We start from the raw sequence: 6,129 nt of genomic DNA on the forward strand, positions 1-6,129 counted from the left end.
AGTGAAAACCTGTGCAGTACAGAATTCTCTCCACTCACTGATTCTGGCCACACTCAGCTATGTTGGAAGGTGAGTGGAAACCACAAGAGAATTGTCACTTTTTGACAGTTTCATGCACGCGAATAGTGAATTCTGGTCTTTTTCACACCATTTAGCCCATCTTACCCTCATCCTCTCTCTCTGAAATTCTTTTCCCCAACAAGCTCCCTACTTCCCATGTGGTTGGTGTGAGTGCATGTGCGTCTGTGCGTGTGCAGAGTTGTTTATTGGGACATGGACACTGCTAAAAAAAAAAATGACATCCTCTCCCCTGCATCTAGTAACTGCCAACAGTCCCACAGGGACGGGTGAGGCATCACGAGCACCACAGAAAAATTTCAATTTAAGAATGCTTGTGCTAAGCTGCGCGGTGGTGGCGCACGCCTTTAATCCCAGCACTCGGGAGGCAGAGGCAGGTGGATCTCTGTGAGTTCGAGGCCAGCCTGGTCTACAAGAGCTAGTTCCAGGACAGGCTCCAAAGCTACAGAGAAACCCTGTCTCAAAAAAAAAAGAATATTTGTACTAGATGGACGGTGGTCGTACCTGCCTTTAATCCCAGCACTCAGGAGGCTAAGGCAGGCAAATATCTAAGTTGGAGGCCAGTCTGGTCTACAGAGTGAGCTCCAGAACAACCAGGGATACACAGAGAAATCCTGCCTTTAAAAAAAAAAAATTAGTAGGCCTGGAGCAGGCTGCTTGGAACAGAGACCAGATTTGGCACAGTGCCTGTCAGTTTGTAAACCGCAGCACTGAACGCCCCCATGGGAAGAATCAAACTGCAGATGACTTTGGACTTTGAGTGTTCCTCAGGAACACTGTCCCTGGCTTCCATGTGGCAAAAATTTTCCAGTTCACCCTCAGTCCCATCACTCATGTCTGAGGGAGCAAGCACAGCTACCAGGGTGACGACAGATGTCCAGGCGAGGAGCCATCCCTAGCTGTTGTTTTCCATTTACATGGGCATGTCCCCGGACCTAGCAGATGAAAACCAGGCCTACGCCTTCCCCGTGTGGTGTGGGTCTTGTCCCTGCTGCTGTTGCTGTGACAGCCAAGTGTCAATAATCTCCCAAGCGTGAAAGCAAATACTGTGATAGCCCAAGAAACCTACCAGCGTCGGAAGGCTCTGGTGGCTGCCTGGCCAGCTGCCCATGTGTCTTCATTACCATAACAGTTCTCAGGAAAGGGGCCCCGCTCCACGTGAAGCTCAGGGCTGACCCCATCCATAACTTCCAGCCTTCGTTTTCCCATCTCTCTTTCTTGGCAGTCGGACTCTGCTCCTTTAAAGTCTAGTGGTGAGAGTCTGGCTTTTCTTTGCCTCAAACAAGTCCTGTCAAACCATGCACAAAGAGTCTCAGGACCCTTTAACGTGTGGTTATATGAAGACTCTGAAATTTTGAAGGCCTTACATATGGCCCTGAGTATCAATACTGAGTCTTGAGAGAAACAACCAACAGGGCATAGACAGACAGACGGACGGACAGACAGACGAACGGATGGATGGACAGACGGGCAGACAGACAGATGATAGATGATAGAGAGAGAGAGAGAGAGAGAGAGAGAGAGAGAGAGAGAGAGGATATAGACAAGTATTTTAAGGAATTGGTTCACACATTTTTTAGAGACTAGAAAGTTCCAAATCTGCAGGGTAGGCCGACAAGTTAGATGCCCACCTAGAGAAGAGCTGATGCAGCGGGAGTCTGAAGACTGGCTGAAGGCAGAATTCCGTTTCCCTCCCTTTTCCAGCCCCAAGCATTTTAAACAGGGATCACTCAACTTTTACATGAATTTTGGGGAAGGCTTCTCCATCTCCCAGAAAGACATCTGTAAGACAAACCTGTTCTCACTACCGCTGGCCACCTCTCACCAATGCCAAGGAGAGCTTGCAATACCAAGCATCTCTTCCTTCATTTCACCTGGGGAGAAAAGGGAAAAAAAAGAGGCAATAAAGAGGGACAAGAGTCCTTCTTCTGGGAGCTTTATCACTTTCTCACAGGTGTCCAACAGAGTAATAAGCTGGCAATCTAGAAACACCTGCTACTTTCCAAGAAAGACGTCTGCAGCAATAACATCTCCAGGGTCAGGATTAAACGTCAGTCTGAGGACATCTCAATGCCTTTTACCATAAAAAGGCACAAACAACATCATACCCCCAAAGCCACAATGCCCTTTCCTACATACATTCCCTCCTTCTGACACAATCACACTTCAAAGATCCCCTAGGGCAATGCACTGGCTCCTCATCAGAATGATCATAGATGTTTCTTTAATAATGCATTTATTCTCAGCTCTTTGTTGCTGTTGGTAGAGTTGTTTATTTCTCCCTTTGTGCTCCATGGTGTCTTTAGCCCACTGAGAGCCTTTCTGATACACTTCCCTTTGTAGTTTTAAAAAAAGAAATAATTGGGTAGCGGCTGACTTCTTTTGGTTACGTGGGAAATCAGCATCTCAGTGGCTGCTTCAGACATGCCTAATAAGAAAGCCATTAGAAAGGCAGAAGAGAACCCTATCATTATTTTCTGGTTTCCTCCTTAATTATAGACAATCGCTCTTGAAGGAAGGGGGACAGTTTCTCTGACAAAAGTTGTGGAGCGTTTAGCAGAACAATTTGGAACCAGATTGAATGGATCAATGCTGTGTCAACTCGCAGATGCGCAACAAAAAGTGCTTAGATGGAATGAGAGGCTAATTCAGCTGTTTTTCCTTCACGCAGGAAATGGAAATATGGGTGCTTTTTCTTAATGGCTGCCCATTCTTTTATTGTTGGAGAACTTCATACATGCATATGTTTTGGTCAGATCTACCCCCATCCCTTTTCTTCCCCAGCCCTCTCTTTCACCATTTTCTTCTTCCCAAATTCTTGTGTTCTCTTTTGTAAACCCCCTGAATCTTCCTAGTGCTGCTTGTATGTGTGTGGGCATAGGAACATCTCCTGGAACAGGGGTAGCCACATTATAGGCTATAGCCATTGCTCTTGGTCATGCTCCTAAAAATGATGGTAAAACCCTATAGCTAAAGACATCACATTCCTGAGTCACAGGATGTAGAAAAATCAAGCTGGTATCCTCCTAGAAGTTTCATCCTTATGGCTAGCTTCCACGGTGCTGGAAGGTGCTATGTACATTACCAGGGAGAAAAGCCATTAACAGTCTTACCCTGTTCTGGCCCCTGGAAGCAAAATTAATGACTGTCCTAGCAAGATATGCTTGCTGGTGCAGTAGTGGTGCAAACGTTATGGGAGTAACCCATCACTTTATGATTAGATTTAAAGCTACTCTCCAAGATGCAACTCATGCCCGTTATTATTAAGAGCCCAAACCCCATGACTGGCTAGGTCATATGTTCTAGAGGAGAACCTGGTACTATTATTCTGCTAAACCAATATACTACTATTCTGCCCCCTGATGGAGGATTCTCATTGGCTAATAAACAAACTGCCTTGGCTTTTTGATAGGGCAAGATTTAGATAGGTGGAGTAGACAGAACAGGAAAAAGGAAGTGAGGTAGATGGCTCAGACAGATACCACGCCTCTCCTAAGTGAGAGAGACTGCCGTGCCTCTCCTCAGAGAGAGAGATGCAATGAAGCTCCTGCCCAAGATGGACATATGTTAGAATCTTTCCCGGTAAGACACCACTCGTGATGTTACACAGATTATTAGATATGGGTTAGTCAAGATGTGAATAAGAGGCTGAAACTAATGAGCCAGGCAGTGTTTAAAAGAATACAGTTTCCGTGTAATTATTTTGGGGCATAAGGCGGCGGGAAGCCGGCCCACAGCTCATCACTACAGAATGGCACCCAACGTGGATAACTGAATCCACAGAAAGCTTTCTTTTGTTGCTATTAGGCAACAGCAAGGAACAGCCTATACACACAACTTTAAAAATGTATGTCCAAAATAAACCCAGAAAAGTAGAAATGGTGAGTCAAAGAACTGAGCATTTTAAATTATTATAATATTGTCAAGTGTACCTTAAATGCTCACGCCAGTGAGTTCTGGGAGAAACAGGGCACAGGGTATCTGCAAGAATTTTAGCCAAAATCTTACCAAAAAAAAAAAAACAGGATAGCCAAAACAATCCTGTACAACTAAAGAACCTCTGAAGTCATCACAATCCCTGACTTAAAATTCTACTACAGCTACAGTACTGAAAACAGCCTGGTATTGGCAGAAAAAAAAAAAAAAAACAGACAGGAGGACCAATGGAGCCAAATCAAAGACCTGGATATCAATCCACATACTTATGAACACCTGATTTTTGACAAAGAGGCAAAAAATATAAAATTAAAAAAGAAAGCATATTCAACAAATGGCACCAGCATAACTGGATATCAACATATAGAAGAATAAAAACAGTTTCATATTTATTGCCATGCACTCAAGTCCAAATGGTTCAAAAGAAACCTCAACATAAAACCAACCACATTGAACCTCATAGAAGAAAAAGTGGGAAGTACACTTGAACACATTGGCACAGGAGACCACTTCCTAAATAAAACCCCAGTAGGAGAGATACTGAGAGCAACAATAAATAAATGGGACCTCCTGAAACTGAGAAGCTTCTGTAAAGCAAAGGACATGGTCAACAAGACAAAATAGCAGCCTATAGAATGGGAAAAGATCTTCACCAATCCCACATCTGACAGAGGACTGACCTCCAAAATATACAAAGAACTCAAGAAATTGGTCATCAAAAGAACAAATAATCCAATTTTAAAAATGGGGTACAGATCTAAACAGAGAACTCTCAACAAACAAATCTAAACTTGCTAACAGACACTTCAGAAAATGTTCAACATCCTTAGTCATAATGTAAACCAAAACAACTCTGAAATTTCATTTTACTCCTGTCAGAATGGCCAAGATCAAAAATACTGATGACAACTTATGCTGGAGAGTTTGTGGGTAAAGAGAACACTCCTGCATTGCTGGTGGGAGTGCAAACTGTACAGCTGCTTTGGATATCAGTAAGGCAATTTTCTCAGAAAATTAGGAAACAACCTACCTCAAGACCCAGCAATACCACTTTTGGGTACATACCCAAAAGATGCTCAATCGTGTCACAAGGACATGTGCTCAACTATGTTCATAGCAGCATTATTTATAATAGCCAGAACTTGGAAGCATCCTAGATGCCTTCAACTGAAGAAAGGATAAGGAAAATGTGGTACATTTACATAATGGAGTACTACACAGCAGAGAGGGGAATTGACATCTTAAAATTTCAGGCAGACGGATTGATCTAAAAAACATCATTTCGAGTAAAGTAACCCAGAGTCAGAAAGACAAATATAAAATGTATTCACTCATAAGTGGCTTTCAGACAGAAAGCAAAGAAAAACCAGCCTAAAATTCACAACCCCAGAGAACCTAGACAACAAAAAGGACATACATGGATCTAATCTACATAGGAAGGAGAAAAAGACAAGATCTCCTGAGTAAATTGGGAGTGTAGGGATTATGAGAGAGGGTATAAGGGGAGTTGGGATGAGGGGAGGGGACTGGAGAAAAATATATATCAATAAAAAGAATTTTAAAATTTGAGAGGAAAAAAAAAGATTCTTAGCCAAATGTGGGGATGGGGCTTAATCAAATGTAATCTCTGTCAGTCCGGAGGATGTCAACATGAGTCACTGATTTTTCCTACACTATTAGTGAACATGATTCTTGTTTATGAACTAGATGTGCTTTCTTTATGTGGGCTCCTCTTCCTACCCTTTCTTACATCACCTCCCTCTTCCTGCTCTCTCTTACATCACCTCCTCTTCCTGTCCTCTCTTACGTCACCTCCCTCTTCCTGCCTTCTCTTACATCCTGTCCTCTTTATGTGATCTCTCTCTTTGTGTGGCTTCCTTCTTTCTGCGTTATGCCCATTTTTGCTCTGAATTTTTAGTCTTTTTCTTTTCTGTTTTGAAGCACTTTTTGGTTAATGTGAATAAATAAAGGATTCTTTTGTTACAAATGTTGCCATATATTCTTCCCAGACCGTCTTTTTATTTATGGCATTTTCCAAGCAGAATCCTTTTTCTGTAGGCAAATCTGCTTGCCCCTCCCTTTACGGATCTAAGTCAAGATTGGACTGAATTCCTG

Source organism: Arvicola amphibius, chromosome 4 (assembly GCF_903992535.2).
Source record: "Arvicola amphibius chromosome 4, mArvAmp1.2, whole genome shotgun sequence".
Taxonomy (NCBI): Eukaryota; Metazoa; Chordata; class Mammalia; order Rodentia; family Cricetidae; genus Arvicola; species Arvicola amphibius.